General features: G+C 31.6%; 1 long non-coding RNA gene across 1 annotated transcript; it reads left to right on the top strand.

Annotated features, from left to right (window-relative positions):
- The first annotated feature begins 353 nt into the window (after positions 1-353).
- On the top strand, positions 354-1,732 carry LOC122196705 (uncharacterized). The gene is made up of 2 exons (XR_006188736.1): positions 354-638; positions 1,377-1,732. It is a non-coding gene; the product is annotated as an uncharacterized LOC122196705 (long non-coding RNA).
- Positions 1,733-13,141: the final 11,409 nt, after the last annotated feature.

Raw genomic sequence — 13,141 nt, 5'->3', positions numbered from 1 at the left:
TAATGAATGAGATATGGTCGCTTGAAGTTGGTTGTTCAACCACAAGAAATGCTGAAACGTTCATTTACCACCATGTTCAGGGCTGAATAACCTCAGATATGGACAACTTTAGATGAAACAAATAGCATGGAACTTTTAGTAATCCTAACAGGATTTCCAATGATATAAAGTTTGTCCAAATCGGAGTTCGTATGGCCGAGTTACGAGGCTGTAAAGGTAAGAAAAAAATCATAAATTTTGCTGAAATTATCCAAGTCAAGGAAGTAAGGGTAATCTGGTCTTTTGCACACTAACCAGGTTTGATAAGTTCTACCTGATGCAAGAAATAAAAGAAGCAGGTTTGCGTTCTCTTTGTGTGCTCAATCAAAAAACAAGATGCACACACACATCGATTGTGTGTGCTTGTACATGAATCTATTCAGAGAAACAAGACGAGAAAGGGAAACAGTTGGAAGAAAGGGGAAGGAAGCGATGGTGTGTTGTTTCTGTTCTTTTCGAATGGAACATCGAAGATGGTGACCATGTCGACCAGACCAGTGGCCGACATAATCAATGGAGGTGGGTGATGGGGCTACAATGGTCGATTAAGCATAAAACAACCCTAATGATTTCTATTTCAGCAACTTCTTCATATTAAGGTATAATCCATGGAACCCTAAGTACTTTCTTGAGATAGTATTTGAAATAATGCCATACATGTTGACATTTATGATAGATTATAGAAATGCATCATAGTTTGAGTTCAAGAACTTAAATGCATGAATCGATTCCATTTTCTTGAGGTTGAAGATGATGAATAGTGACAATTGACTTTTTTTGTTTTGGTCAAACCTTGACTTTGAGTAAAATAGCAACTAATGAAAATTATATGCATGATTAGAAGCTTGAAAGTTAAAGCAAAAACACAAATATGTTGCTATGAACTTCATGAACTTGACAACTTGTCCTTTTTAGAGGCTTTGTTGAAAATAGATTGTTAAAATGAGTATATAGTGAATGATTCAAAGAGGTTTGACAACCTAGGGATTTGTTTATTATCAAAATAGGTTTGGTATGAAATATTCATGAAATTTCATTCTAGAACCTAAATAAAACACATTTAGGCAAGTAGGATGCCTAAATGAGAAAAATGTCAAAAAGGGGTCGAAGTGGAAAATGGCTAAAAATGCCCCATAAAGCTTTATGAATGTTTTGAACACTCTTGGCATATTATTTAGCTATATGACATTGTGTTAAACACATGGATGCATAAAATTTGAGTAAATCACACTTGTGAGGGCTAATATAAAAACTGGAACTGGGAAGCAAATAAAAACATTTTTCTTGCTTTAAATTCAATTTTGACATCCTCTTACTTATTTCCGGGTTTAGTGCAGTCAAAGTTATGAACGAAAAGTCGTATGATTTAGGTATCCTTCTTCAACATCAACTCTCATTGAAGTAAGAGAACAAGTGAAAGCTACGAAAAACGGATTGGAAGGTAACATAATTAAGAAGAAGGTTTTTTCTTGGAAAAAAGGCATCACTTTCACAACTTTTTGTAGGGAATAAAAAAGGGAGTTTGAAGTTAGATGCAAATGTTTTAACAAAACACATGTGGAAATAGTGTACGACCAAGATATTCTGTTAATGGACGGGGGAACACTGTTCTCCTTTTAGTTTATGGTATTTAAAATTTAATGGATTAAGTATATACAATATTAGATATAAATATAATTATCGTTGCTTACAACCATTTACTCCTGCGTTTATGGTATCTGCTTTTCCGTTGAGAAGCTATTTCTAAAGGCCATAAAGTTTGATAACAAAGTGAAATGGTGCGTTGATTATTTGATTTTCCATCAATCCATCATGCATTTATGTTTTGTAAATTGATATTATACCGTTGATTTTTATGATGTTGTCATCACTACACCTACCTATCACACAAAATTCCCAACAAACTATACATTAATAACGTAAATAACTGATTCTGTTAGAACGAAAAGAGTTATAACACAAAATATTCTTATTTATTTATTTATTTATGTATTTAATTACACTCTTTATTTTCAAAGTAGTTAAACAAATACAAACCAAGTACAAAAACAAAACCAAAACAACAACTAAACGATAATAAGGGACTATTTCTGCGAAAAAGGATGCAGGTTCACTATTGCGAAAGGTGGCCGACTATCCAGTTCCATCCCATCAACCAAACGATAAACTCATGAAGTATATATTTCGAAAAATAACTTATCCAACGACCGACAACAAAAAAATTATAGTTGATCAAATAACATTTACAAAGAACACACAACGGAAAAATAACTTTCCCCACCTAGTTGATTTAAAATTCTCAAACTCTTCAACTTATATGACTTGAATGACAATACAATAAAAAAAATCAACTTATAATATTTAATTGGTATTTATGATGCGTTAATTGTTATTAGATATATATATATATATATATATATATATATATATATATATATAATGTATATACATACATGATTATATTGATAGTGTTTAGAGAATGATTTGGAGAGAAATATGATTTGAGAACATATAAAAGATCTTTTTTGATGCATGTATTTATATTGAAGGAGAAAGAGGTGGGTACAACTTTTCAAAGTTGGCAATTTATATAAGGTAAGTCATTTATTAATGGTTTTCATTATGTTCATGTCGGTATTCTTAAAAGTTATATATTCTTTTTGTTATATGAAAATTATATGATGAAAATGTTGAATGTAATTAAATAGGAGTTTGATCATTTCTTTTATTTTATATATATATATATATATATATATATATATATATATATATATATATTTTAGTTCCTATATGTATTGTTTCTTGTGAAAAAAATGTGGATGTTGTATTTGTAGTTTTTTTTCATAGATAATGTATTTATCTGCACCCGCATTAATTTGAAGTTTTAAAATATTAAACTTCTTTATTATTCTAATTTTAAAACTAACTATTTAACTTTTAATAAACATGCTTAATTTATTAGTTTAAATATGTTGTTTATGTAAAATATTATCATTTTAGTTTCATAACTTTTGAACTATTAATATAATATACTTAATTTTATAATATGTTGCAATCACATTATGTATTTATCGTGATTGTTGCAAACTAGAATTCGACAACCTTAAGTTTGTAACATAATTATGAAATTGTTGTCTCAAATATATAAATTTGTATTATATATTTAATTAATATGTTCGTAAAGAAAAAATAACATACTGTAACACCCCGTTTCCAGATTGGATCAACTTTGTGCTTCAAGGAGTCAAATGCATGGTTTTTGGGTAAAATATGGGCTCACGACATGACCATTGAAGGGTCACGACATGAGAAGTGATCAATAAATATTTTGATTTAAATTGAGCTTATGACGTGAGCATTAAGAGCTCACGGCGTGAGGTGCGTTGCGGCCCAAGCCCACGATCTTTTAGAGTTTCCATTATATTTAAACCCCCATAAACTTCATTTTAGGGTTCCAAACCAACCTCCTTCATCCCATAACTCAGTAAAACCCTAACACCAGCCTTTCCTTGTGTTTCTTGAGTTTTAGGTGGAATTTTGGTGACTTGAAGAGGAAGGAATCATCATGAAAACATAGTTGCATCTTGGAAGTTTCATTTGCATTTAGCTACCTTTTTGGACCAATATGAGTAATAAAGATCCAAGATTTATGTTTCCTTGTTGTTAGATCTAAGGTTTTATGGATATTTCCAAGATCTTAAGAGTTAGAGTGTTTGGACTCCATAAATTTGGCAACTTTATGGGTCCTTAGGGTCCCTAGATGCTTATATGTCATGGATCTGAAGTTTGAATGATGTTGGAGTTCATGCATGAGAATTTATCCTCTTTTTCTCCATGAATGACCCATTTTGAGCTTATGTCTTTTATTAGACATACAAGACCTTAAAGTATCAATTTTATGATCCTTGGAGTGTTAGGAAGCCTCTTGGAATAGATGGATTAGTGGATTAATAGATTGAGAAGTTTTGGAGCAATATGGCATTCAGACGGATCTCAAGACGTGGGAAGATGCATGTCACGTCGTGAGGGTGGTCAGACTCGATGGTCACGTTGTGAGGGCCTACTGACCGTTGAATTTCGTTGACCGTTGATTTTTTGACCAAGTTTGACTTTAGGATAAACTTGAGGATTTTTGGCTATTGATTGCAATTCTATCTGGTTGTGGTGTTAGTGGATTCGCGGGAGCAAGAAGTGCTGAAAAGGGGTCGTATCATAGAGTTTAGAGTTCCTTGATTATGGTGAATTTCACCTCATTGTACCGTGGGTCGAAGACACCAATGCCGGCCCACTAGTTTTGGTTATCTTTCAGTAGAAGGATGCCTTAGGGATTGTATATAGTCATGTAGGATAGACTGAGGATTCTTGGTCTTGGCTATCTTACATGTATCCTTATTTGGTTGTGGTTCTAGAGTAAGACCACATGTTCAGGTGGCTATCTTACCTCTGAATATATACAGTCATGCATCCCTTGGATTGTTGATACTTGGGATGTTGCTATGGTGTAGTGATCTGTTAATCGATATTATGTTATATAAGATGTTGTTATGTTATAGTGATCTGTTAGATCGGTATCCTGGTATATAGAATGTTGTTATGCTATGGTGCACTATTGGACCTATATGTTATATGTACTTGCTAGTTATCATCTAGTGGAGTGCCCTAGGGACTGTCTGTAGTCATGTAGGATAGTATGAGAACTCTCGATCTAGGCTTTCATGCATTCTTGTTTGGTTATGGATCTAGAGTAGGATCATCTGTTCGGGTGGCTATCTCACCTCTAAATACTTATGGTTACGTATATCATGGAGGTTAGTTGGTAGTGGTGTTGGGTTTTGATACTAAATAAAAATTTGTTTTTCATAAAAACTGACAACGAAAGACTTTAAAAATAACAAGTTTATTTTTAGCTCATAATAAAACCACACCATCATGGATCTATTTATAGAGGTTAGAATGAAATAAAAACAACCATAGGATGTTTTAGAGATAACCTTTGAATCCTTTGAACCCACTTGGTTTTGGGGGTGTTGATGAAGATAACAAAAGATCAAAGTGTATGATCTTCTCTACAAGTATCCACCATTAAGAGTAAGGCACTTTGAATGCTAGTTCCTACGTGTATAACTTTTTTCTTTAAGCCTTAAGTACTTAAGCAATTAGGCACTACAAGGAAGACACAAAATGAACAACAAAAGCAAGTAATATCTTCAAAAGAGGAAAGAGCTCCAAGCTCCCATGTTGCTCACGATTTTGGGGGGAGAAAAAGAGAAGAAGAAGTGATTTTCTTGGACCAAAAAATAGCACTTTCTTCATGTAAGAGACTCTCTATTTATAACCCATCCAAGCATGGTCTATTGAATATAATATTGAAGGTAAGGGCTTTATATTAAAATAATATAAAGTAACTCTTATCTTTTCAAGAAGCATGGGGTAAGTTATGGAGGTTGACAATCAACCTCCATTCTTTAAATATAAATTCAGCCATACCTCTCTAAATAAGAAAGATTATTTGATTTTTATAAACTCTAAGTCTATAAAAGATAAACTTTGTCTTTAGGTAAAAGACAAAAGAATCCAAAAGGTTGTGCTTGACTAATTAATTCATACCATATGAAATAATAACTAGTAATGCTCTCTTATAATAATTATTCTCACAAAACAATAATTATTCCCTAATTAAAAAATGTGCCATATGAAATAATAACTAGTAATACTCTCTTATAATAATTATTTATTAATAATCATATTAATAATAAATATACAAAATGTGCCAACTTGATAAAGGTGTGACCCTATAGGATCATATATTATTAGCAATATCACTCCATAATGATTCTTGGGCATATAGATCCAACAATCTCCCACTTGCACAAGATTCATTATAGACTGACATAGACAGTAGTTGACGTCTAGCAACGGGCTACTGCTCCTAACAACATATGAAGGGTGCTATTTCATCAACAACCAATTCCAGGAGCTCTAAGCTACAATTGTTACTAAAGGTGTGGTATCAACTATTCCTTTGTCTCAGACATCATGTCGAACATGATATATGGATCGCGATCAATCTCATTTACTGTTCAACTTTAACTAAGGCCTCAAATGTCATGCTCTTAACGAATAAGAGGGACAAATCCCATCTTGACTACATACGCCTATCAATGTAGTTCTTGTCATACCCAACGATGGCCTTTATGACTGCTTTTACGAAACAACGTTGAACCATGTCTAAGCACAACAATCCCTACACTTCAAGTCCCACATATGCATCTCAGGTCTAAGAATACAAAGATCATCTTGACTACATACGCCTATCAATGTAGTTCATGTCATACCCAGCGATGGTCTTTATGACTGCCCCTTTACGAAACAGCGTTGAACCATGTCTAAGCACAACAATCCCTACACCTCAAGTCCCAAATATGTATCTCAGGTCTAAGTTTAAAATATACAACCTTGATCAAAACATCACTCTTGACTACGATCCATAAAGTGGTTTTGATGCGGGTCAAGTCCAATACTTATTCTCCCAATCAAGTGCCTATGAAGTTGGTAACAACTCTTTTCCGTTCTCATCTCCATGAGAATCCACCAATCCACTCATATTAGTCTTACCTCATAGATGCTCCCACAACTATGAACGACTATGGACATTTAGAATAACCTATTTATTCAAGGATTTAAACATGCTAATATAGAACACAACAATTATTTAATGAAAGACTCATATCCAATATATCATTCATTACAATATATGTTGCTTTATTGTTCTAACATCCAAATGCCAAATTTTAATCAAATATATCTACTTATATCAACAATGTCGTATGGCACCAGCTTGACTTTCATGCTTTAGCTAATGAAGGAGCTTTGTTAAGTAAATTTGACAAACTTGATTTTTATAAACTTTGTGAATACAAACATTTCGGTTATATATATATAACTCATATATAAATAAAAACTATAGAGAATGAATTAGATGCTTGAATATGACTTAGATACCAATACTTAGGTAATGGGATTACTCATAGTCATAATGAACTATACATTAAGCATCTTTGTACGTGGTTCTCCAAACCACGAGGTACGCTAACTCTGATGTGTAACTATAATTAAAAACTACATGGAACCACTATCCATGTTATTATCTCTTCATTCATAATGAATACACGCCCGATTTTGACTGAGAGTCATCTCAATCTATTTAAAAATTTAGCACATGTGTTACAACTTTAAACATAGCTTTTTTTCAAATACTCCGTAGACTAGGAATATTTTTCTAGTTCTCGCAAGTACTTTGGGATATTCCAATAAGTCACATAATGACTTGTTCTAGGATTATACTAGTATCATTCAACATGCTCTAAGCATACGACTTATTTGGCCTTTATGCACAATCGTGACATATATGATTTCTCCAATTGCATAGGATTTTGCTCAAAATCATGTCATATGGTATTTGGCAAGATGACTCTCTCAGATTGCTTTATCTTAAGCTCCTTTAAGATCCTTGATGATTAATGCAATTTTACTTAGTCCTTTAAGTTGCCATGATCTATCTATATAGATCTTTATTCCAAGAATTAGTATGTCGACTACATATAAGGCTAGGAATGTTACTGTACTCCCACTAGCTTTGTAGAAAACACAAGAGTCATCTAGATTCATAATTAAATCACATTATGTAATTAACTTAGAAGATTCTTACTTTGAGATGTTAGCTTAAATCTTGGAAAGATTTTCATTTATGTATTACAACTATTACATGTCCCTATAAGGATAGGTACAATACATCTATTGTTTAAATAAAAGACTATAACGATGCTTGTTATATCTTCAACACGAAATACCATTCGTTTGTATTCAGTTGATTATTTCTTCCAATTGTCAGCACATAATAACAATTATTAGTGTCACCTGAAGTATAACATACTCAAGTGAATGATGGAATTTTACTTAGTCCTTTAAGTTGCCATGATCTATCTATATAGATCTTGATTATTAATGCAATTTTACTTAGTCCTTTAAGTTGCCGTGATCTATCTATATAGATCTTTATTCCAAGAATTAGTATGTCGACTACATATAAGGCTAGGAATGTTACTGCACTCCCACTAGCTTTGTAGAAAACACAAGAGTCATCTAGATTCATAATTAAATCACATTATGTAATTAACTTAGAAGATTCTTACTTTGATATGTTAGCTTAAATCTTGGAAAGATTTACATTTATGAATTACAACTATTACATGTCCCTATAAGGATAAGTATAATACATCTATTGTTTAAATAAAAGACTATAACAACGCTTGTTATATCTTCAATACGAAATACCATTCGTTTGTAGTAAGTTGATTATTTCTTCCAATTGTCAGCACATAATATCAATTAATAGTGTTACCTGAAGTATAACATACTCAAGTGAATGATGGAAAAATAAATAGTTCTATCATGTAGATGTAGGAAGTCTTGTCCAAGTCAGACTTCTTCTGCTCGATGAGATTAGAGGAGCAATTCCTCTTTTAGTGTCTAGTTTCTTCCACAATAGAAACAACACTAACCATTTGGTCCTTTCTTGATTTCTAGGTTTATGCTGTATTTCCATTAACTAAACTATAAGTCTATATGAGTGCATAATCTCTTAGACTTCCTTTTATTCAATGATTCAACAGACTTGAAACTATTTCTAGTGTTCTAATTGAATATCTGCTTTACTTGATGAGACATCTGATATGTTTCATGATTATCCAAGACTTTCTGCAAGTCATGGTTAATTTCTTCAGCATGATGTGATACATATCATCATCATCACAATAATACTTCCATCTAAGTATCATGATTAGAATGACTGGCTTGCAGAGGTTATTCAGGTATGAGATCTTTCAGTATATATATAATTTCAATTTATCTTAAAGGTAGAACATTAAGATATTATACCAATTTTAGAAATTATAACCATCAAATGTACTGTCTCTTGAAACTCAACAAGAGAGAGATTTTGCATGGCGTAAAATTATTAACAGTTTTCAACAGAATTTAACAAATTTTCATTTAGTATTTTCAATATTTAGTCTTTAAAAATTAATACCTTATATTGTTTCTTAAAACATTAATTTATTAAAGTCTAGGATCCAAGTAACGAAACAAGTAAATGGTTGGGCGACCTTTATCTCATACACTTAATCAAACTCGATAGGTAGCGATTACCAATTGCATACGATATGTAACTCCTAGATTATGGGATCCCAAACAACTATTGTTTAGCTTGGCATATTTATCCCATCTATGCCTCAAAACTCTGCTTAGGCGACATTTATCACATAAGAAATTGATCAAATCATTCATTTAAAAAACGTGTGAGTTCTATTCCACAAATGGTTAGGTGACATTTTTCCCACAAGCAAATACGAAAACACATTGACTATTTTTGACAACCCAAATGAATATGGTGTCCCAAAAATCCATATGAACTGCACAAAAATCTCTAGTGAATTTTAAATGGATTGCATAGATTTGAAGTTTTGTAAATAAGGGTTTATATATGTTTTATAATTATAGTTTATAAAAACATGGTCTCATGAATATTGCATGCATCCAACAATTCATGTACCCTTTTGTAAAAATCATATCACTTGTTATGAGGTTCTTTAGGTGCCAAATAAAATTTAATTTTATTTGTCATTAACCGCGATCAATTATAAACTAAAATCCGGTATTTTAAAGTTTAGTCATAGTTCGGTTTTAAGAACCAACAGTAGTCTTAATAAAACTTTATTTTATACTAATGACTAGGAGTCTTGGATGAGTTATAAAATCACTATTTTAAATCTCCTTTTAACAATAAAAAACCTTATGACTTCATGAATTTATAGAATAAACTCATTTTATTTTATAAATTCAATTTTATGCATCTTATGATAAAAGTCATATTTTGATAAACCAAAACTTGGGTGATGATACTTATGTTTTAAATCTCATTTAGAATGCATAAAACATAATATCAACATGTTGCGTTATGTTTAAATCACAAATATCATATCTTAAGTTTCGATGCAAAAAATAATCACTAGCTTTATTATTTGTCGTTATAACGCTATAAACCGATTTTAGTCTTTTTAATAAAAACTCTTCATTTATAAGAAATACATGAAGTTTATATAAAATTTAAACATCTTTTTAGCCATTTCAAATATTTTAAAGTTGGGTATTTATAAGTTTTACAATAAAACTATTTTCAATAAAATTGAGTTTTAACCGATAAAGCGGTAACCGATAAAATGCTTTTATAAATATTCATTTATAAACATCTTATGTTATCTTTTAAATATTTTTTACTCAAACTCCAAGTGATATTATCTTATGAAAAAATGTTATTTGACTTGTAAAAAATATTTTCACACATAAAACATAACATGCATTTAACATAAAATAAATATCACAAGCATGCATTATAATGTGTATAAACCAAGCCATGTCTAGTAATAATTTTTGTGAGCCATCACAACAATTATTAAGTCATTCCTAAAGGACTTAACGGATACTTCAAAAGGTCTTCAACGTGATAATTTCCTTATCTTGTTACATTTAAAATAAATACAACTAGTCTAACTAATTTATTACATCAAATCAACAAATGAAAAATACATATTTATCTATTACATCTTATGAGTAAATAAATATCAACCAAACAACACAAAGGTCCAAATGGCTTGTTTATACACAACAACATATCAAATATTACAACAAACAACTCTTTGTTTTTTCTAAGGCAACTTTTATCTATAACCAAAATGCATGAAAAATGGTTATGTATAAAAATAAACAATTTCAACCAAGAAGTTGCCAAAGAAGACAAATATGGATTTTTATTAACAAAAAAAAATTTGTGCTTGTTTTTCAAAAAACCAAAGATTATCTAACATAAAAATCATTCTAACATATAAAACCTAGCTCTAATACCACTGTTGGGTTTTGATACGAAATAAAAGTTTGTTTTTCATAAAAATCGACAACGAAAGACTTTAAAAATAACAAGTTTATTTTTAGCTCATAATAAAACCACACCATCATGGATCCATTTGTAGAGGTTAGAATGAACTAAAAACAACCATATGATGTTTTAGAGATAACCTTTGAAGCCTTTGAATCCACTTGGTTTTGGGATGTTGATGAAGATAACAAATGATCAAAGTGTATGATCTTCTCTACAAGTATCCACCATCAAGAGTAAGGCACTTGGAATGCTAGTTCCTTCTTTTATAACTTTGTTCTTTAAGCTTTAAGTACTTAAGAAAATTAAGCACTAAAAGGAAGACACAAAATGAACACCAAAAGCAAGTAATATCTTCAAAAGAGGAAAGAGCTCCAAGCTCCCATGTTGCTCACAAATTATTTTTTGGTGGGGGGGGGGGGGGGTGGAAGAGAAGAAGAAGAAGTGAATTTCTTGGACCAAAAACTAGCACTTTCTTCATGTAAGATACCCTCTATTTATAACCCATCCAAGCATGGCCTCTTGAATATAATATTGAAGGTAAGGGCTTTATATTAAAATAATATAAAGTAACTCTTATCTTTTCAGAAAGCATGGGGCAAGTTATGGAGGTTGATAAGCAACCTCCATTCTTTAAATATAAATTTGGCCATACCTCTTTAAATAAGAAAGATTCTTTGATTTTTATAAACTCTAAATTTATAAAATATAGACTTTGTCTTTAGGTGACAAAAGAATCAAACTAGTCCAAAAGGTTGTGCATGACTTATTAATTCATACCATATGAAATAATAACTAGTAATACTCTCTTATAATTATTATTCTCACAAAAAAATAATTATTTGCTAATTAAAATACAATGATTGATATTATTTATTAATAATCATATTGATAATAAATATACAAAATGTGCCAACTTGAAAAAGGTGTGACCCTATAGGATCATATATTATTAGCAATATCACTCCATAATGATTCTTGGGCATATAGATCCAACAAGTGGTATTGTATGCTATGAGAGGACTAGTTGGCAGGAGTGAGTTGTATGATTATTGTTTGTATGTATTATGTGTCTACTTGATCCTTGTTTGTTTTGGTCCTACTTTGTGTTGTAGGCCAAGATACCCGTTGTGGGCCAGCTGTAAGCTGAAGGCACGGAGGCTCTGGTAGAGCAGTTGGGTTGAGGTGGTAGGCCAACAGACCCTGGGGTATTCCATCCTGAGGATGACTAGACCCGAAGGTTGACTAAGCCTGGGTATTCCAACCCGATGGGTGAATGGACCTGATGCATGCGTGTACATTTATCATATGAGGTATTTTGGGGGAAACTCACTAAGCTTCGTGCTTACCCAAATTTTTTATTGTTTCAGGTATCATTGGATATCTCTAAAAGGCGAAAGTGTGGCTGTATACATCCATCAACAACAATGAAGACTCCATGTTTTAAATATTACTCTGATTTTAATAAATGTATCTGAAATAAACGTTTTCTTCATAATGGATTTAAAATTGGGAAGTTTTACTTAAATAAAAGTGAAAATTTTTAGTTGTGAAAATGGGACATTACACATACACTTTTATATAAACAAATACACACAACATATTTGAGACACACAATTAAGTTTTTAATAATTGATTTGAAAGATTTTGGTATAATATTTAGATTAGACATTAGATGATTACATTATTCATTTAATTGTATGACAACCCGAAATTTATTCGGTCATTATTAACCTCCTTCCGTTAATAAGCCTCGCTTATTTATTTGTCCGTTAACCTTTTGGAAGAGGTTAATTATTTTGGGACTTTTATAATGACTTGGTAAGAGTAGAAAAAAATTATAAACACCCACAAAATGCCCTTAAAAATGTTCAGTTTCAACCAAGTCAAAATTTGACCATTTAATCGGGTGCGACCAAAAAGCCCCGTTTAACGGCAGTATCGGGTAGATTTCCACTGAGCCCTAACTCCAACCCCTATATAAGGGTGAGTGGAGTCCAGTAGAGACTTTTTACACTCTCCCCACTCTCTCTCTCTCTACAACTTAAATTCGAGCCAAAAATCGTCCGTTTCGAGCCCCAAACGAGTAGGTAAACTATCCTAACTTGTTGT

This window comes from Lactuca sativa, chromosome 2 (assembly GCF_002870075.4).
Source record: "Lactuca sativa cultivar Salinas chromosome 2, Lsat_Salinas_v11, whole genome shotgun sequence".
NCBI lineage: Eukaryota > Viridiplantae > Streptophyta > Magnoliopsida > Asterales > Asteraceae > Lactuca > Lactuca sativa.
The sequence above is the reverse complement of the archived record's forward strand: the minus strand, read 5'-3'. Positions and strand labels throughout refer to the sequence as shown.